General features: G+C 45.0%; 1 protein-coding gene across 4 annotated transcripts in view; it reads right to left on the bottom strand.

The window, feature by feature from the left end:
- PIK3CB (phosphatidylinositol-4,5-bisphosphate 3-kinase catalytic subunit beta) overlaps nucleotides 1-21,606 on the bottom strand; it is a 2,502,085-nt gene that overhangs the window by 2,316,130 nt on the left and 164,349 nt on the right. For all 4 annotated transcript variants that reach the window (XM_069617988.1, XM_069617990.1, XM_069617991.1 and 1 more), the window contains exon 2: nucleotides 18,394-18,478. The gene's annotated coding sequence lies outside the window, so the exon portion shown is untranslated. The remainder of the gene's footprint in view (nucleotides 1-18,393; nucleotides 18,479-21,606) is intronic.

The following is a 21,606-nucleotide window of genomic DNA, read 5'->3' on the forward strand; positions in this document are numbered from 1 at the left end:
ATTTTAGCCTTTACACAAGGAACCTCGGCTGAGCCGGTACTATCTGGCCTGGAATGATTCTGCGACATACCACTAGCCAAACTAGCCTTCATAGGAAGGACCTCGGCACTGCCGGTAAAGGAGGAACTTCCACTCCCTGCCCCCTCAACAGTTTGGACGTCGCCACAAGAGCGTGAACGGTGAGTAACAGCTTTCACCAATAAGGCCTTGTCGGGCCTCTCAGAAATGTTGGTTTCCTTAGCCTCTATACGAGGGACCTCAGACCCAAGTCCGGTCACAGCCTTTCCACTGCGGGCCTCAAACATGCATTCGGTAACACCAAGCCCAGCCGAGGCCTTGGGGCGCACCCTGGTACTTTTTAGGGAAAACGATAAAGAGGCCTCAGAGCGAGCTCCAGTACCCCATGACTCAGAACTAGGTCTACAAGCAGCCCCCACAGGAGGGGCCTCAGAGCGTGCTCCGGTATCCTCTGAGAAATCTCCGGTACACTTATTAGGCCCAGAACGCAACTTGGGGCAAGCCCCGGTGATAGAGCGGTCGACGCTCCTCCCGGACTGGGAAGAACCCGGGAAGGTGTCTCCCGGCCAGGGTTCTCTGATAAGTAAAGTACTCACCGCGTTTTTATTCTTTTCGTTGATGAAAGATTGAAAATGCGAAGAAGGAGTGCGCTGGAACACCTCCTCCCACCGCTCTAACAAACGTTGAAGTGCCCGGACCGAAAGGGAGTCACAATAGAAACAGGAGTCTCAACGGTGATCCGGACCCAAACACTCTAAACAAAGAGGATGGGGATCCACCCTCGCGAAGCGTCGATGACACATCTGGAAAGTCTCGTTTGAACAACATAGACAGACTAGTACACGATCGCTAGCGAGAGCCCGAGAGGAGGAAAAAAGGAAGAAATTCTTCCCCAGATGCAAGTGCATCCCGTCCCGAACAAGCGGAGAAAAGGACTGATGGGCGATGCGCGGGGTGAAGCCGAGATAGGCGGGGCTAAAGCTGCGTGCCGTGCCCCGCGTAGAAAAAGGATGGACAAAAAATGTTTTGTACATTTTTTTTGATGCTTTACAAAGTGCTCCGGTCCTGTCCTACAGGACGGAGTAATGTCACATAAGTATGGAGGAAAGGGGACGGGACGTAGGAGTATACCCATTACCGGCCAACCCTTGATCCGGTGCTAATAGCGCCAGATCGGTTGGCGTTAACGCCATTAGCCCAGGTTGTATCCTGGCGGCAATACTGCCGGGATACTGCCCAACTCATCATTAGTCCCAATTGTCTTTGGCCTTGAAAGTGCACACATGTTCAAGTTCAAATGAAATCTGTAACTCCAACATAAAGGTTCCCAATTGATAGAGTTCACAGTGCCAGGGAAACAGGAAGGGCTCCCTTCCGGGTGTTTCTTTTCACCAATACAATATATCAACAAATCGAAGTTCCTTATAGCCCAAAAGGATAACTCTCCTGTTGGCGTTACACTCAACTCCTAGGGAAATGTCTCCCTTCCCCCAGATTTGTTCAAACAATTTAAAATTCTTAAGGCCAGGAGTCTTCCTTGGGATTCTTTGTTCAACAAAACAACTTTGATGTGGGTCCCAGCCTTGCAGCACACCAGATATACTCCCCGGTCAGGTTCTTCTCCACGTTCAATGCAACTTGACTCGCAAGCTTGTCTTTGCCTGGTGTACTTTCTTTCAAGGCTTTTCTCATGTAGTTCACTTCACACACTTGCAAAGCTTGACTTTGCCTGGTATACTACTCTCCTGCCAGGACCTGCTCATACAGATCACTTTATAAACGTACAAACTTCAGTCCCGTCATTATTCCTTTTGACATATGGAATTTCAAATTCCTTTTCATTCACTTCACTTGCTCTTTTCTGTCCTTGATAACATTGCCAGGACGCCACAGTGTCCCAACTTCCCTTCTCCGGACTCAACTCACCGGCTATATGTGGCGTTCTCCCGTCCTCTCACAGTCAATGTGAAGCAACGCTCTGTCACCCCAGCTCTGCTTCACGGGCGCACTTGTTTCACGTAGCAGCTTCCATATCCTTTGCGACTTCTGGTCTGCTGCTGAACCCTGCTCTGTGCTAGGATGGCGCTGGTGCTGCTTCTCGGTACATGTGGGTGCCAGGAAGACTTCCCTTCTCTGCCTGCTGCGGTCCAGCACAGCGGACCCATTCCAGCAATCCTTACGCCATCTTCCCCGAGCTACCAGGCCGACGGTCATCTGTGCGGCTTAGCAGATCCTCGGTCAGTTCAGAGAGAATGAAATGTCTCCAGACAGCATCTCCTTCCTCCATGCTGGTTAGGGTTTTTAAATGTCCCGGTGGCCATCATACGCTCGCAACCACTAGCGCGCGCTCTGGGCTTCTCGGCTTCACCGATCCAGATTGCTCCATTCAGCCTCCTCATCCCAGTGGTTCTTTTTACATGGGAATGATAGGCAGTCCTTGGCATGTCATCAGTAGGTTTTATGGATGGTTGAAGGGGACTGTCACAGTATGCCATAAAGGTATGAGAAAGGGAGAAGTAATCCCTAAAATAGAAAGGGGAGGGGGTATGTGCCTTCATCCGACGATGCCAGGTCATCCCCCTGAAGGATGCTTCCCCACATGTGGTCCTCCCTTACATAGCCGCTCCCAGTATCAGGTAGCTGCTGCTGCTGCTGCTGCTGCTGTCCCCTGGCCAGATGAGGATGGGCTACCCCCGGGAAAAGAGTGATGACATAGTCAGCTTCATCACAGTATCCCTAAGGGGTCACAGGAGAAAGTAAGCGAACCAGTAGTTAGTCAGCACGTCCCAAAATTCAGTACATTGTACACCTACCATGATGCAGGCTGCCTGGAAAGTTACACTCTGATAACCAGCTAGTCATCAACCTTCCCCTCAGTAGTCATTTTGAGAGAAGCATATCCAATTGAGAGGCAGCCAATGTAATGGATTCTGAAAAATTGGGAACAATCATCCAGAACACTGACCCCACTACCAGGACACTTCCCTTTATATTGTCTTGAACTTTGAGAAATAATGGACAAGGAGGAAATTAAAATAGGAGACCCTCTGCCATCGGAAATGACAGATCATCTGTTATCCGTGTAAGGGCAAATAGACAGTTTCATGTTCAAAAGGGATGCAAACAGATCTTGCAACGAAATCCAGAATCTTTGGGACAGTTTACAAAATAATGCTCCCTGAAATGGACAGAGACTGTGATGATGGAAAGACTAGACAGTCTGAAAACATTCCCCATCTAGGAGTATAAGCAGCTGGCCAACAGGAGGTGAGCTTCTCCCACAAACCTAGACTGAGCCACAACTCTTACATTAAGTGCCCTCTGCATTGGACATAGGCCTTTAGGACCTGGTTGTCTGCTTGAAGCAGTATGGCGGTGCTCTAACGAGGGGCAAATGCCTCGGCAATAGATGGATAGGGAGTGGCACAGGGGGAAATCTTTGGCTGTTTTGTTCCAGGGACCCGAGAGTAGTGGCTTTCCAAAGGTTCTGGAGCAACTCTCACCAGTCCTAACAGGAATAGTAAATAGTGAGGATCTGATAAATAATGCGTCAATCTATAAATTACTAGAAGGTCTCCCGCAAGCTGACCTCTCCTCCACATTACCAAAAAGGATCATAACTTTGTCAATGCTTGAGATGCATAAGTGGTATAGGTCAAAGCTCAGATTGAAAAATGAGGACTCATTGAAGAGATGAACTGCATCCTCAACACGCTTATCATGCCAAATGGAAAAAATTATTCAAAGCAACTGCCATCTTCGCTGCCATCCTGGGCAAGATAATGCACCTTAAAAAGGCACTGGCATGTCGATTAAAAGCCTACAAGGAATGCATTTGGGTCATGAATTGTGGAAGATGTGTTGTATTTATTCCAAATTACAACATGTTTAATCTGCTCTACTTCTAGAAGATCAGCGGGAGAAGTAGTACGAATAACTGATCTGCATCAGGTTTCTGTTGAAGGTAGAAGGTTTGAAAAAAATCAGAGCCCCCAAGCAGGACCTTCTATGGGTCAGGATTTCTTTCAAGATCTCTTTTAGACAATGTGTCAGCAGATGAGTTGTCAATATCGACGGTATTCCAGTTATATGTTTCAATCCATCTTAAATTGATCTACTTGCTGAGCCGGTTATAGTTTACAAGATTCTCCCAGTCACTTAGTCCTAAGCCATTTCTAAAGCCCTGGGATTCGACAGTATCACTGCTGCGCTTTATATAAAGAATTTAACACCATTCTGGCTCCCCACCTTCTGCGTGTCTGGGAGGAGGCATTGAATGCTTCGTTTCTACCAGACAATGCACAATCACACTTAAACTGTCTAAAGAACTACAGGTATGCATGTCCTACAGACTTCTCATTAGTAAAGACTAATATTAAACTATTCACCAAAATTGGGGCAGATAGAATCCTGCCCCATCATCAAAACGTGTCTGTCCTGATCAAATGAGCTTTATACCCGGTAAATCCTGCAACCTCAATGTCTGGCGATTCTGAGATTTCTCAATTTAAGACCCAGATTCATGCAGTGTCTGCCTTCTTGGACACAGAAGGCATTTGATTTGATCTCTTGGGACTCTGATCACTGTTTGAGGCAGATGGCAGTGAGTGGCCCTTTTAAGAAAGAAATACAACAGTTATGCACGTTTCCTACAGTCATGGTTTTGGTTGCTTTGAGGCAGTCTCGAGCATTCTTGTTGCGGCACTTCATTAGACAAGGACCTCCAATTTCTCCCCTATTTGCAATTATGATGGCACCCATCCTCATGCTGGTTAGAGTGGAGCATGCTCACACCAGTCTAACGTTTGGTGGTAACAGGGCGATCTCTCTGCATGCCGATTTGCTTGTGTTGATCAATACTCCAGTTATGAATGGGACTCCCGTCATCTGAAGTAAAAAGATGTGGCAAGCATTTGGCCCTGAACACTACTTGGCCCAATCAAATGTTTCCCTTAACAGACATCCCATATAGATGAGTGGCTGCATCCATGAAACACCAAGGGAAATGGGTTTCTTCAAACTTACTCAACTCTTGGAACTTATTCATTTTGATCATCTTGCAACTTTGGAACCCAAAATAAAAAATGCTGAGTCGCCCTTCCTCTCTCCACCTTAAGTAAGATTTTAATTGCAAAGATGCTGGTTCTCCTAAACATGCTGTACCCCTCTTCAAACATTTCTGTCTCGTATTTTCTTTTCAGAGCTTCATTAGGTATTCTCCGTTTCGCTGGACACCTCCTCCTGACGCAGCATAAATTGGGCTATGCTTTTTAGACCTTATTCTCAAGGTGGAATAGCATCTTCAGGTGTGTAGCCTTGTTTGCCAATTGCTCAGCCTCAATTTTCAGTGTACTGGTCTGGATCAGCATTGACTTACCCACATGGTGGGAATCACTCTGCATTGACTGTTCTCGCCTCTCCTGTCACAAAAAAGGCAGAAAATGTCTCTGCTGGACAAATTATTGCACTCGATGTAGGAGTCAATGTTTTAATTTCCAATAGTGGAACATACAATCCAGTAACAAAAGTGTTGGGGTGCGTTTGGTATCTCATGCCATCTCTATGACCTGAAGGAGCTTAGTGACTCGCAAGAGGGGAAAACAATCTGAAGCTCCCAGACAAATCATTCAATACTATTGGATCACAAACGTATTTCCGTCTTTTTGGTACCGATTCCTCCTAGAGCCCCCACATTCAGCTTTACTACAGTATATTGTGGATGGTTTTAAGTGCACAAACATTGCATGTACTCCTCAGTATATGGTGCAGTAGGCCTCTGCTACACGAACAAACACCAGCAGATTGAAATGGGAGCAGAACTTGGTTATTGATTTTCACAGCCAAGTTTAGGTGGATACCTGTGCCTACTCAAAGGTTTCCTAAAGTTCTAAGCATAGGTGAAAGTGAAACAAACTCCTGAACAGGGCTTACTACACTCACTCCATCCAGGCAGTGAGAAGGAGTGGTACCAGACAGCGACAGCGGTGAGGCTTTTTTAGTGAGAGAGTGGTACCAGATAGTTAGAGTGGCTCCAGGAAGAGCAGGGGACAGAGGAGGATAGTGAAGAGATGAGACTAGTACGGGCGTTACCCATCACTAGTTATCACATTAGGCTAGATAGAGCAATCTACTGTGCCCCTGCGCAGTACCTTGAAGTCTGGGAGTTTGTGAGGCAATGTGCAACACTGTTTTACGAAGGTATTCTAGAAATTGATTATTCAGGTTCTTCAAATTTTCCGACTTTTCAATGAAGGTAGTGACATATGTAGGGTTTTATTTTGATTACATTTCTGACACTTTAAAATGTTGTTAGGATTTATAACGTGCCACTTAGAGAATTAACTGTATCCAGTGTTTCACAAATATCAAAGGAATTTTGTTACAACTATTATTATTATATTGACGAGTATCTTGGATATTCATGCAGGTCCATTTGCATGATGACATCACATTCTCCATTGTGGTGAGGACATTGCACAAAACATGCACGCAAACACTGCCTGCGCCACCAACACTTTGCTGCCCATTTTTAGAGTGGAGTTCTTACTTTCCCAGCACAGACTGTGCATTCTTGTATCTTTGTATGTGTAGTTTTTCTTCCGTTTTGCAAATTATTTTGTATTAAGTGCTTTTAATGCAAGTATTTTGTGTGTGATTTTTCACGTACACAATAAATAAGTATGCGTTTGCGCAGAGTAACGGAGATTAACAGTCCTGCAGTGGACCATATTGGAGTCTCTCCTTTGTTTCTCTCATTTCCTGCTTGTGGGTGGACCCACTGACTGCTGCCTTAAAAACTCCTCTGTGCCGCAGAGCGGTCGCAGAGTAACAGTCCTGCAGGGCTGCTGAGGACTGAGGAGCGTGTTTTTCTTCTCAACGTTTCCGTGCCCGGCTGGGAAAGGAATGGCAGAAGTGCCCGTCTACGCGAGGAGGAGGTAAGAGTTCTAAAATCTCCTCTACAACTACCTACAGAGACTCCCCTTGACCCCCCCACCCTTATCGCCTCGTGGGACAATACCTACACTCTCCGCTTCCGTCTCTGGAAGCTGTAACATTGCAGACGGGGGCGGGGGGGCTCGGTGTTGCAGTGAGTCGAGCACCTGAAGTGTATTAGTACCCGTAACAGCACCGGACCTTCCATCAGACCTTGTTTCGTCATCTTTGCTTGGCCTAATTTCATCTGCATACCCACTTGAACTGTCCAAATTCACCGAACCTATTATTTGTAACATCACCGGTGAAACGTCAGTAATTACAAGGACGCTACCCCCTCAGTATCCATCTAACAGCAGGACGCTGTGTGTATCTCACAACACTATCTGCCCAAATCCACGCCCAGCCTTTTTTCGATCAACATTCAGAAAACGAGGTCCTCTTACTGTCTGGGAGGGGGGGGGGGGGCCTGGTCATGGCTCCGGCAGCAGCGAGTTTGGAGTCTGATGGTGGTGCTTGTCCCAGTCTCCCGCCTGGTCTGGGGGTTGGCGTGGGCGTTGCCGCGTCGGAGGGTGGCGTGAAGATGATTGGGGCGGCTTCCCTGTCTGACAGGGGTGAGCCGCCAGGGGTGGTTGACTTGGGTGTCGGGGGAGCCCTCTCCCTGCTGCCAGCCGGGCCTCCTGGCCCCCGGTCTGCCGCTGCGCCCCTCAAGAAGATCCAGGGAGTAGAAAAGGAGGCAATCTTTTGCGCTGCTGTATCAGCAGGAAGAGGCCCTACCTCATTAGCGCGAAGATTGGCCAAGCGGCCGTCGAGGAAAAAACGCTGCAAACCTCTGCAGGGGAGCTTGATTATGGATAAAACCCAACACCAAACCTTGACTTTATCGAACACTGAAGGCAAACTCACTGGAAAAAAATTGCACCAAAAACCTTTAAGTGACGTTAAAATAAAAGCTCCTAAAAATCCAAAGAGTTTACAGAAAGATTAAAGGACCCCATCCATTGCTGTCAGCAGACTTGAAATCTTTCTTTTTGAAACAAAGATTAGTGGGTACTGAGCAAACGGGCACCTCTGTTCATGACCTCTCCGACACAGAGCTCCTGGAGGGTGCATCTTGTGTCCTGAATGAGGTGGACTTTCATCTCCCAAAAGCATCACCTAGAGTAGGTTTGGATGCTTTTCCTCCAGCAGTGTCACTTGAAAAAACAGCTGATTTACCTGTTCTCGACTGGGAAACCGAGTCCATCGAATTTAAATAAAAAGAAAATGGACAGGCAAATCAGTGCCCCAGGCTGTTCGCCTTTATCTAAAACACTGGATCAAAGGGAACCTATGTTAACAAAATCGCACCAGACCCTGCCTGAAGATGCAGCATCTAGTGTCCCAGACCGGATCATTGGTTTTTCGATTTCTTCCAGACATGGTGTGACAAAAGGAAACAGGTCCTCTAGTTCAGGAGAGGGCGAAAGATCTTTCTATTAATTTACCGGCGGGCAACGAGTCACCGATGGTGCCTACATCAAAGAGGAGGAGTAGCCACTCTACTTTACCATCCCGAATTTTGCCCAACTTGGAAGGTTGTGACCCAACATTTAACTCTCCTTGCCGTCGTGAGAAAAGTCACGAGAGTCACTCGGACCAGAGACCGAACATCACTCCTAAGAAATTGGATCTGATGTCAATCATGTCCACTATCACCATTGCTCTTGCCCCTTTTACGAAACTATATGAAGGCATAAATGACACCCTGAGAGATCATACATCTTTGATTGCCATGATGCACACCAAATTAATATTCTTGGAAGGATTTTTGACAGCCCTAGAGAAATCATCTCACCTGCCCCAAAAAACCAAGCCAGTCCTTTCGGATGCTGGCTGCCAAACGACAAGTGCCCCCCCAGCCAGGCCAACCTGTTCATATGATTTTGGATTCTTCTAATTCAGCAATGTCTCCCCAAATTGATCTTACAAGAGACACGTTTGAATCCTCAACGCAAACATCTGGCTACATGAACTCACGTCAATCTCAGGAATCGGAACAAACAAGGCCTCTAGGTGGGAAGCGGCCTAATGTTGTTGATCTTCAACCAAGAGGACTTAGCAATGGTTGTGTAGTTTTGAAATTGGCAGATCAATTACAGCACCCCCCTCCAGGGCAGCAACTTAGGTCTGTGTTATTTGTGAACAGCTGTGACGACCAAAGAAACAAAGATTATTGGATCTTTGAAAAACTCTAAGCCTATTAAATCGGACTCCAATCCTGCAACATGCCCAATAGACGTACTGTTTAATTCTGGCCAGGGACCGAAAGAAGCGGATCCCCCAACTTCCAATGACGACCGTCTAGTTAACAGGGTGATCGACAAACCTTTGATTATTGCTCGCCGTCTTCCACTTGGAACCTTTTGTGAAAACAATGATTCAAGCATGGATCTCTGTAAACACACCAGCGAATCATCAGAGACTCTAACGGACTTGATTAATCTTATCCAACTTCCAACTACGGAAGAAGACGAAGTCATGATTCACCCTGATTTAACCTCAGGTAAAAGGCCTGACCAAGACAACTCAAAAATTGTAGACTGGAGAGTGGAAGTACCAGGTATGCTTTGTTTACCTGAATTGTTGACACTATCAGAAAGAAGGAAGAATCTTATTAAAAAAAAAAATCACGATTTGTCGCTCCAAACCCCCAACGAGAAACCTAAAGGATAAACTAAATAGCAGATCTAAACCCCTGGTAGGGGATAAAATGGGGGCGTCAAAGGAGACAAAGCTGGACTATCTACATCTTCTTCACCGAAACACAGACCTTCCCACTATTAAACAAGGTAAAGCCAATGTACAGAGACACCATTCTGTCAACATAGGCTCAAGAAGTCCCACCCCCGCTAGACGCCTGCATGGAGGTAACCGCAATTCCCAAAAGGATACCCACCAGAGAATTGATCGGAGAGGAAATAGCTCCTTCAAGTTTAAATCTATATTGGACAAGAGCAAGAATTTGATTTTAAATCGCAGAACAATTGTGCAGATCCTTCACAGTATTCCAAATCTGCGGCAATTAAGGTCTGAAGACACCAAAATCGTAGAATTTGGTATCAAACACAGAACTGACCGTTTTTCTCCACATTCCATCACAATTGGTTCATTCAATGTTGGTCAACGAGACAGAAAATCTTTGAATCCTGGGATTCGATTTAACGTTGGCTGAACAAACAAGATCCCCAAGATCAAAAAGAGAATGTTCAACAAACAGCAAACTGGGTCAGACCCAAACCAATGAAGAGGAAATTGGGTCTCCAACTTTGAAAAAGAACAAGCCTATGATGGCGCTGAAACCTCAGACCTATCTACACTCTCTGAACATAGGAAGAAAGCAGTCTGGCCCTCGCCCAGTCATTATGATTACCGTGACCCAGGAGAATGTCCCGAGACGGCCACTTAGTAGGGCGTCAGGAAGAAAAAGATACTAATGTCTACTTGTCGGAGTCTGGTCATGGATTCAGGACGCACTCTGTAAGGGGAAAGCATAGCCACTCAGCATGTGGCAACCATCCGGCAAAGCAGCCCCGATTAAATCATTTGTGGAAACAGCAAGCGCTCGGTCGTGTTGAACAATTTAAAGAGAAACCACAAAGGTTGGCATGCTGGAACACTAGAGGCTTTCATCATCTCACCTTACCAAGTGACGTAAATCTGGGCGACTATGATATACTTTGTTTACAAGAGACCTGGCTTACCAATCGTCCCCACTTAGATGGCTACGATGTGATAACCGCTGACGCAGCAAAGGGCGATAAGGGTCGCCCCTATTCAGGCCTCTTGATAGCTACAAGAAACAGAGTGGGTCTTCTTATTACTAAAACCATCTATTCAGACCTCTTCTGCTTGTCGTATAGTGGAATGGCAAACACCTATTGTCTCTAACAAGACAAGCAGATCTGGAAATCTACTAATAGTGTCATGTTATTGGAATCCGTCAGCAATCTCAGATGGTAAATTCATCGAACTGGATAACGCCTTGGCAGAAAATGAGATAGACTATTATAATCTGTGGAGATTTAAACATTGCGCTTGAACCCACAACCAATGGTCCAAAGCTCCAGAAAGCTACCAACATGGCCGCCCTAAAAGGCCTTAAATGGTCCAGTTTCATGAAGAAAATAAGTTTACTTCGAGTCAAAAAAGAAAACAAAAATGAAAAGGAAGGCCTCGATCACCCAACTATCCCCACATGGGAACGAGATTCCCAATTTGGGGACTTGGACCATGTCTTTGTTACGCCTGACATCTTTCAACTAATTCCAGGTATTAATGTTCGTTCTACAATGTTGTGGTCACTATTAAGAGTCCTTCTAACGCTTCCTCAGGTTAACACCGACTGGCTCTCCACTATGACGGCATGCTTAGAATCAAAGAATGCTGGCAACAGACTTCGATTAAATCCTGATATAACAGCGCTCACAGAAAAGTACTATGAAGCATGAAATCCAGGCAAGGACTCTCAAAAAGCTCTGGATTATTGACCGCTGCTTCTCCCAATTAGCCGTAGTTCTTTAAAAAACAAACATCTCTACGCAAAGCCACATATTTGACCCCATCGTACACGAAAAAAAAAGGGTTATGAGGTGTATTAAACGGCAGGCTACAAAATCCTCTAACCTGGAATTCAAAGCCAAAGCGGCTCTTTCCAACAAGGTGTATAAATCCTGGGTAACAACATAAATATATGCTATTACAGCAAGACGCTGAACAAATGTTAAGAACTCTCAGCAATAAAAAGACCCAAGATTTTTGAGCACTGATCAAAGGTGCCCTAAAGACAAACTCCGAGGCAACATCAAACAGTGTGAATGAGCAGGCCTAGATTTCTAATTTCTCTTCCCTCTTCACTGATCCAAACCATCATAGTGGATCAGGAGAACTATTTGAAACATGTCTTTCATGGAACTGTGACTATGATGCGCCTGATATAATGGAAAAAAAAATCAAAAAGCTTAATAGATCAAGGGCACCTGGCCCTGACGGACTGACAAATGGCATTCTAAAAGAACATCCACAAGAATGGTCAGCTTTTAACCAAGCCATCTTTTGTGACATCTCAAAAGCAAAATCAATCCCAGTTTCTTGGAAGCTAGCAGTGATAGTCCCAATTTTTAAGAAAGGGGACAAGTCTGACCCGAAGAACTTCAGACCGATAGCGCTGCTAGACGTAATAGGTAAAATCTTTGGAAGTTTCCTTTTGGAGAATTGTGTGGCTTGGACATTAAACATCAATGCAATTGACCCTTTCCACATGGGATTTGTTAAAACTGTGGGAACTTCTGCAAATATCATGCTCTTAAGTATTTTGAAATACAAGGCGTATTCCGAAAAAAAAAGAGCCCTTTATAGCGTTCAAGGACCTCGTTCAAGCCTTTGACAGTCGATCGCCAACTCCTCTGGACAAAGCTGGAAGCTCTGGGATGCCGAGAAAATATAATAGGCCCCCTAAAAGCGCTCCATACAGATACCAAAATCCAAGTCCGTCTGAACCAAGCAGGGCTCTGGACATCTCAAATCCCGACACATCGGGGCGTGAAGCAGGTTTGCCCCTTGGCTCCAGCAGTGTATAACTGTTTTACCTCAGACATCCACCACTTTGAGACAACCTTGAGATCATTCCCTCCCTCAATTGGAGGGGAGAAAGTGACCGGTTTGGTCTACGCGGGTGATCTCATATTAATAGATCAAACAAGAATTGGCTTGCAAAGGCAGCTGGACAGCCTGCAGAGATACACTGCCTTGAACCACCTTGAAATAAACCAAGCAAAGACAAAGATCATCCATTTTAAGCAAGGGTCCCAGAAGATCGAACGTTTTACATGGCATGTGGAATTGAACCTGATCGAAAAAGTGGAGACCTTTAAATACCTGGAAATTACCACTAACAATCTGGTAGAGACTCCGTTCCTGGAAGACCTGCAAACTAAAGCCAAACAACTGGTTAGCCAAGTTAAAATCATGGACGCAAAGTTTGGTCAAGTTTCTTTGGCGGCGGCTATATCGTATTATAAGGGGAAGATCATTCCAGTTCTAACATATGGTTCTGAGGGAATTCTGGGCATCCCTGTGGAGACCTGGGGGCGTCTAGAATCAATCATCTGGAAAAAACACTAAATCTTAGAGACTCAGTCCAGATCGACGTTCTGCGTAGAGAGTTATCATTATCATCACTTCAAGCTGCAGTGGCCTTGAAGAGGCTTTCTCTATATTAGACAATAAAGCTACCCACCAGCCCAAAGGCGCTGGACTTAGAGAAATCATGAACAAACCATCTGCACGTCTGACGGAGGACTGGAGGACTTGTGCTGTTCGGAAGATCTCATTACAAACCCCATGCGGGTGAAAGAAAAACTTCTCCATGCTGATTGTATCCGAACTTTGGAGAAGGCGAGCACTTCTAAACTGGTTGGAGAAATACCATACCATGTTTTGAAGCGAAATAAACTGATGCCGTACCTTCTTAAATTCCCTTATCATCATTTCAGGGACACGTTCATGAGAACTTGTCCAAATTTAATACAAACTAATGTAATTTTGACCATAAGAGGCATGAATCAATCACTTGGCTGCAGATTCTGTAAAATCGAGTCAGAAATAGAATCTATTCATCATTTGATGATTAACTGTTCTGGCCTCACTGTAGAGTGCCGTACATTTTTAACACCTCTTTTTTGTTCTTTACAAACATTGGATGACCATCAACGATGGACTGCACTGATGAGTGGTACACCACGCCATGGGTGATTGCAGTAGTTCATTTCATTCGGAAAGTTTACCCAGTAACAATTGCACGAAATTAAAGTAAAAATGTAAATCTGATTTGAAAATAACGCACAAGACACCACCAAGGGGACCCGTTGGGAGGCATTTAAGGTATATATCAGGGGGATGTCCATCTCAAGGGAGGCAGGGGTCCTCAGGTTCATCAGGCAAGCCCTAAATAATTCTGAAGCGAAGCTTAAAGCATTGGAACAGGAGCATGCTTCTGCACCAGCCCCGGTGACCTTTGCAAAAATTAGAACGGAACTGGAGGTATTTGAATCTCATGCCCTGAGCGAGGTGCGGTACTATGCTCGTCCTGTAGCCGCCCGAAGATATGGTGAGGGGGACAGACACGGGAGGACCCTGGCTAAACTAGTACGGTCGGAGAGGGGCAGAACTGGGATAGATAGCATTCTCGATGAACAGGGCTCACGACACTGGTCCGACCAATCCATCATTGAGATCTTTGCTAGCTTTTATGCCACTCTATATGGCCCTCAGCCGGAGCACACTGCCCAAGACCTGGACGATCTATTAGAAAACTTCCCCATGGCCCTCATCTCCCAAGGCACTAAGGAACAACTAGATGCCCCAATCACCCTAGATGATATAGTCCAGGTAATATCCGACCTTCCCAAGAACAAGGCCCCGAGTTTTACCAGGAGCATGTTGCAATTCTGGCTCCCGTACTCTACCGGGTCTGGGCTGAATCACTACGGTTATCCACCCTCCATCCCTCCCTCCTTGAGAGAAGCCCTGATCACCGTCCTCCCCAAACCAGACAAGCCCCCGGATGAATGCGGTTCCTACAGGCCCTTATCGCTTATTAACACTGACACGAAGATATTTGCCAAAATAATAGTGAATAGGTTCCTTCCATTCATGCCCCACCTAATCCATGCAGACCAAAACGGATTTGTTCCTGGCCGCTCCACGGTGCTTAATATCCGCCGTATATTCAATGTGATGGCCAGAATAGACACGGAAGCGGACGCAGTAGCAGTCGCACTGGACGCCCAAAAGGCGGTTGACATGGTCTCCTGGCAGTACCTGTGGGACGCTTGGAGAAAATTAATGTTGGACTTAATATGATCGCCTACATAAAACTCCTGTATACAGGACCTATGGCCTGGGTGCTGGTCAATTCCAATGTCTCCTCTCCCTTCGTGTTACATAGAGGGACCCGCCAGGGATGTCCGTTCTCCACTATCATTTTTGCGCTCGCCATCGAGCCTATGGTGGACCATGTTTGGAATAAGCACACCCGTAAGTGCATTCGTCTACAGGATGCACCAGAAATCATCTCACTATATGCTGATGATGTGCTTCTATATGTCAGAAACCCTTCCACATATCGAGACCCAATCATACGAGACATAACAAAAATTGGCACGTACTCTGGCTTTACCATCAAGTATTCCAAGTCAGAAATATTCCCTCTCACCGGGGCGACCCAACAGCCATCATGTGAATTCCCCCTACACTGGTCCCCAGGTGGTATCATATACCTCGGCGTGCAAGTATCACTAACCAAAGCCTCTCTACTGGCGGAGAACTATGAGACCACGGCACAGCTTACTGAGTCCAAAATGCTCAAATGGCGCAATCTTCCGCTGTTCCTTGCAGGCAGGCTATCCCTCATAAAAAGTGATCGTGGTTCCCAAACTCTACATTTTTGCTAACGTCCCGATGTGGCCCATCGAAGCACTATTTCAAGAGGCTCCACTCGGCGTGTGCCCAATTTCTATGGCATTCGGGGGCCGTACGCAAAAAAAAGCAACATATGGCCTTACCCTACGAAAAAGGTGGTTTCGCAGCCCCTGACCTTACACTGTACTGGATTGCGGCACAAGCCTGTCATGCCACACACTGGTACGCACACCTCAACCCGCCCCCACATGTCAAATTGGAGAAACTGGCTGGCGATGGGAATAATATCATGACCCTAGTGTTACACCGTACATAGCAGACGGATGCCCAGGCGGATCCCGTCGCCACCACGATTAGAGCGTGGAATATCATTCTCGACTCAAAACAGGACCATCGCCCATACTACATATGGCAATTCCCTGGGCTCTCTCCCACACACGATCAGCACTTCATCCGACATTGGGGAAACCTGGGCTACCGTGCACTCACCGACCTATATCCGGACGATAAATTTATTACTGCCCTAACGTGGCGGCCCGAACATTCCAACTCACCGCTGGAGCTACTACAATACTTAAGGCTAAGGGCGGCAGTCCGTAAAATGTGGCTCTCCTACCCAAATGAGCCCCCGGCCTCCCCCGAGCCCCAGTACATTTCAAACTCCGCAGGAAGTAGGGGAATTATATCCTCCCTGTACAAAATGCAGTTGGGGAAACTAGAGGACGTATCCCCCAAGCCACGGGAAGCCTGGGCCGGGGAGATAGGGAGGGAAATTACCGATGAGATGTGGAACAAAATGCGCGCACATACGCGCAAGGTCTCTCTAAGTGCTAGATTTTGCTGCATACAATACAAACTCCTCAGACTATTACACACCGCTCAGAATTGCGAAATTTTCTCACACCCTGACCCACACATGCCCAAAATGTACATCTGAAGAAGCGGACCATATACATATGTTTTGGTCCTGCGCCGCGCTGGGCACATTTTGGCTGGATGTGACGAAGGCGCTCTCAGAGATAGTTGGATCCCCGGTGGACCTTGACCTATTGGCCTTGTTGTTTGGGGTCTGGGCTGGGGAAGGTGAAAAAAAAATGTCAAAATTCTTAAATGTGAGCACTATCGTTGCCAAAAGATGTATATTACAATGCTGGAAGCGCCGATCTCGCCTCGACTCTGAAGATGTGGTTGAAGGCCCTTACTTGGGTACAACCATGTGAAGAAGAGTATATTGGCTCATTACCCACTCCATCTCGCCCCAAGAATGTGTGGACTGAATTCTGTAGCTACCTAAACAGCAGAGACGAGGTGGAGTGGCACTGCCCGACTCTCCACGGGAACTGAACACTTCATGATCTCCCCATGCCATGGTCCTCCCCCCACCCCATTCTGGGCTGCTTGTAATTGATCTCGTTGTAATGCCTGAATGCCAATAGTCATTACTGTCTCTCTCTGCGTAATGTGTACTGCACCTGCCCTAACCTTCTGCCAATAAATAAGTTAAAAAAAAAAATGTAAATCTGAAACATTTTATGGCGGGACTCTGTAAGAAACTGAGCAAAGTGGCGTTTGGAAACACGAACGCTGGAGAACGTTTTTTTATGTTTATATTTGTCCTTTTTGTAAAACCTGCAATGCAATTACATTCAAATTAAAAAAAAAGTATGCGTTTGCATTTGCCAATACCATTTTGGTTCTCCTTTTATAGGATACATCATAGTTATTTGACTTTCCTTGGACACTTATTGTTTTTAAATCTAGTTTTCACATTAGGAGGGCTTAAAAAATTGATATATTTGTACTATTTTCAGATGTTGCCCCTACTGATCGACTACCAGTTTCGAAATGCATTGCTTTTACTTAATCTGATTTGTTGTGGATTAAGATTAAAGATCAGAAATTAAAAAGTGTGCAAATAAGCTTTGTTTTGGAAATTCTAGTGATTAATGTTATAATTCTAAATTTGCTGAAGAAAAACAATGTTTTATACCTACAAGGGTGGACGTACCACCTGGGCAATTATTGCTTCCCTTTCCTCCTCTTAAGTAGAAGAGCTCTGTCAATATGGCATTTGCAAACTATAAAATCGTGCCATGCGCTACAATTATGAAAATGAATAACCATAATGCCACTGTTAAAATCAGTTGTGAAATCTAAATACTTTTCTTTTCAAGTCAATTGTTTAAAACATGCTTTACATAATAGCCTAGCTATCCTATTTAGCTCCACTGCAATGCAGGACCAAAACGGGAGGAAAGGAGGAAGAAAAAAAAAAAAATCAATGTACCAAACAGCACTGAATCGGGTCTGTTAAGCAGTATTAGGCAATTGTATTAGGCAATTCTCTCTCGCATTTTCACAGTTGCACTAGCTTCGACAAAAATACCATCACTAGAACAGCTTTCACCATACTGAACTATGAATAAGTGAGCAGCTGATTGACAGCAAGGCCCTTGTGCATCACTCTGGCCTAGAGCTAAAGTTCTTTCCAGTTAGACCTAAAAGAACCACCGAAGTGCAGGGTAAACATCTAAACTCTTTTAGGGGCAAGTTGTTTCCTCCAGAGTTTTGTTTTTAAAGTGAAACAGGTAGAAAGTGAAGAAACATTTTAAATGCTGAATTCTTATCACAATGGCAAATCTCATGATTTGGTATTCTAGGTTTAACAACTTTAAACCAAACAATTACAACAAAAAAAGGAACGAGGCAATTTCACTAAACTAAATCATCCCTGGTTCCCTTGGAATGGAGTTAAAAATAAACACGAAAAAAAATATCCAGGACCAAAATTACAATTTTCCACAGCTCAGGGACTTCGAAGCAAATTAATAATCTCTCTCTGGAAATAAGACAAACGAGACCACCTAAAAATTCAAAAGGAACATACCGCCACACAAGGTTTTTCAGCCATGAACATCAGCTGTGCAGTCTATGCACACAAAGGACATGCCTGGGAAATTAATGCAGGAGTATTTTACTCACTGTAGAGTGGAGTGTGTTTCAGTGCTTCGGCGCAAGAAGCAGATTTTCTTTGACCATTGTTGCTTTCTGGTTAGTGCGATGTAACCTGAAGCCAAACAAAGGATAATCATTAGAAATGTATTTCTTATTTATTTTGCAATTTGTATAGCGCACTGAACCCAGAGGCATATAGGCGCTGTTCTTTACAATAAAAACACAGTAGATACAAGGTTAATCCAAGGACAAGAGGCAATGCATTACAATTTAAGTTTAACAGTGCATATGGTTGTTGCAACAGTACAGATTGTATTGAGTGTTTTAGTTTAGTAGTTCCGGTTTGAAGAGCCACGTTTTCAGATGTTTGCGAAAGGTCCAGAAGGAAGTTTGACCTTAACGTGAGTGGTAAGGAGTTCCAGTGTTTAGCTGCGACTACTGGGAAGCTACTGCCTCCAGCTTTCTGAAGCTTGAAGCAGGGGGTGGAGAGTATGTTGAGCGTGTAGGCCTGTTAAGACTGGTTTACGGTCAATTTGTCTGCAAGGTATTTGGGGGCAGCATTATGTAGGCATATGTGTGTCATGGTAAGTGTTTTGAAGAGGATTCACTCCTTGACAAGTAGCCAGTGGGTATTCCTAGTTGTGGAAATGTGGGTGTTTTTGGGAATGTTTAACGCTGCTCTAAGGGTGTTATTTTTAATCACCTGTAGTTTTTTGATATTAGGATTCTTGGTACCCTCGTAGACAGCATTGCAATAATCCATTTTGGACAGGACAAGGGCTCTGGCTAGTGCAATGAAGCTGTCAGGAGTTAGGCAAAAACGAGCTTTGATGTGTAGGCAGCTGCCAAAGCTGTGGCGTTGGCTTGTCTGGTTAGAGTGAGGGCTGAGTCAAGGAAGAAACCGGTTTTTACTTCTTTTCAGACTTTGATGGTGAAGCCGTTTATCTTGAAGGCGTCATCGAGTTTGTTCAGACGGTATTGTGAAGAAATTATATACATAGTTTTGAGATTAATCCACGATAAAAACAACTGTTTTCAAGGTAGATAAATAGTAAACAGAACTAAAGAGCTGTCCTTTTTAATATTCGTCTAGAAAATGGGAGTATGAAATTATTATTATGATTATGTAATTATAATTATAGGTATGCCTTGGCACAGAAACGTACAGTGCAAACAATGCCAACAAAGAACAGAGGAGGGACTAGATTTTCTAGCAGAAATTCTTCAAGATGCCTCGTGCTCGAGAAGGCAGTCATCAAGGCTACCGCCAATATGAGACCCCCCAATAAGATTTATAACCATGTAATCCAAATAAACGGCAGGTGTTGAAGAGATTAAGAATGCATAAAAGGGAGTTCATTCCCTGAGGAGAGAGCATGCATCTTCTAAGGAACTGTATATTTTTCAAGGCTGACTCAGGTATTTTTACTAAGAGGCCACTCAACAGCAAGGGAATACAAATAGATTAATTCATTCATTGGTGGCTTTTAGGAGGGAGTATGCTTCCGATTATTTTACTGCAGTGTAATAAAGAGTCTAAATTTACATTTCTAAATTCGCTTTTTGGCTTGGTTTCCCATGTCAAAATAGTGCTGTGGACCCGGATTGCTCAGCCTTCCACACATCTTTCCTCTGGACCAGGGGTCTGCAACATGTGGCTCTCCAGATGTTCTGCACTACAATTCCAGTGATCCCCCATCATTGATTACGCTAGTGGGGGCTGATGGGAGTTGTAGTACAAAACATTGAGAGCCAAAGCTTTCAGACCCCTGCTCTGGCACCTGCAGAGCCACATCTGAAAGGTAAGCAAGTGTACATAGTCTATGCCAGAGTAATTGGAGGGTGGGTGCCCATAGGAGAAGGTTCTCCTTGAGCTCTTAAGCAGTACAGAGTCTTTACATTGAGGCTAGAATAGACAGACTGGGGTGCAAAGGAGTTTGGTTTGTAATCTGTAAAATTGTGTCAGATTAGGTATAAAAATGCAAATGTACACAGTTCCAAAAAGTAATGCAAGAAAACATGGCACTTCAAGAACGCTCTCACTCAGATGTCATGCAGTCAGTTAAGTAATTTAATTCAGTTTTATAATATATGATCAGTCAGCGAGGCACAGTCAGGGCTGAAACCTAGAAGAGGGTTTGGTGGGCCTGAGCTGTCCTCCCCATCTCAAGAGAATATCTCAGGGGCAATGTGCTCACCTTGAAAGAAAGACGACATGGAGCAACACAGGTTCAATCCCCGGGTCCACGCTTAGAAACCTCTGGGGATTAAGCACGTTATAAATAACCTATCAGATCACATCATATCATAGCTTCAAATACCAGAATTGCATTTGTGAAATATGTTTTGTCTGGATTACCCAGACTTCCAACTGCAGTCTTCCCTGGCAGGATTATCAAAAGCAAGGAGAAGTTTGGGCAAAACCAGGGATCAGCTTTTCATTTCCGTCACTTCAGCACTTGCAGAGGTTTCATTAATGACTATGTTTCTCTCCTACCTCTGGGCCACTTCGTGGAGTTTCCATTTCGTAACTAGGGTTGCAGAAAAAGTGGCATTTGATGAACGTGCTCCTTTGGAAGTAAATTTTGGGTTTGTATATAAAAGCACCATCGAAAGTAAGGCCGGTCAGCCAGAAGAATGGCAACAGGCCAGGCTAAATATTCACCCACACAACCAAGAGGTACCCCAGTATACACCGTACAAAAGCAGAATGTGTAAATATTTACGGAATCATGGAATGCACCAACGTGTCAAAAACAGCAATCTAAAATCCTGCTTGAAGGTACCTTTGAATAATGGAGCATTTAAACGGATCTTGAATATAAAAAGGGTAAACTGTCAAAACAGTGGGGTGTTTTTCCTGACTGGCATGAGTTGGCCTCCAGGAGACAACGCATCTGGTTTAAAAAGACAAAGAATGGAATGGAAAAATTGAAAAAGCAAATTGAAATGGGTTGAGGGCTGATTTAAATGGAAAATGACGTTTCGGGCATGCACTTGCTCTGCTTTATACTCTAGTAATAAACAAAGATGCAGGGTGAGGAAACAGCAGAGATTTGAATCCTCTAGCAATGCCCCATCTGACTCGCAGCAGTCCGCACCTTCTACCCCACAGCATTCTGTGTCCCAGCAGCCTGCTCCAGCCCAAATCCAATCTCCTCCGCAACCAGCCATTACGCACAAGACCATCACCCACTTCCAGCCAAAGAACAAGTTACTTTCTTACCTGGTAACGTTCTT

The sequence above is a fragment of the Ambystoma mexicanum genome, chromosome 10 (genome assembly GCF_040938575.1).
Source record: "Ambystoma mexicanum isolate Mex_15411 chromosome 10, UKY_AmexF1_1, whole genome shotgun sequence".
NCBI lineage: Eukaryota > Metazoa > Chordata > Amphibia > Caudata > Ambystomatidae > Ambystoma > Ambystoma mexicanum.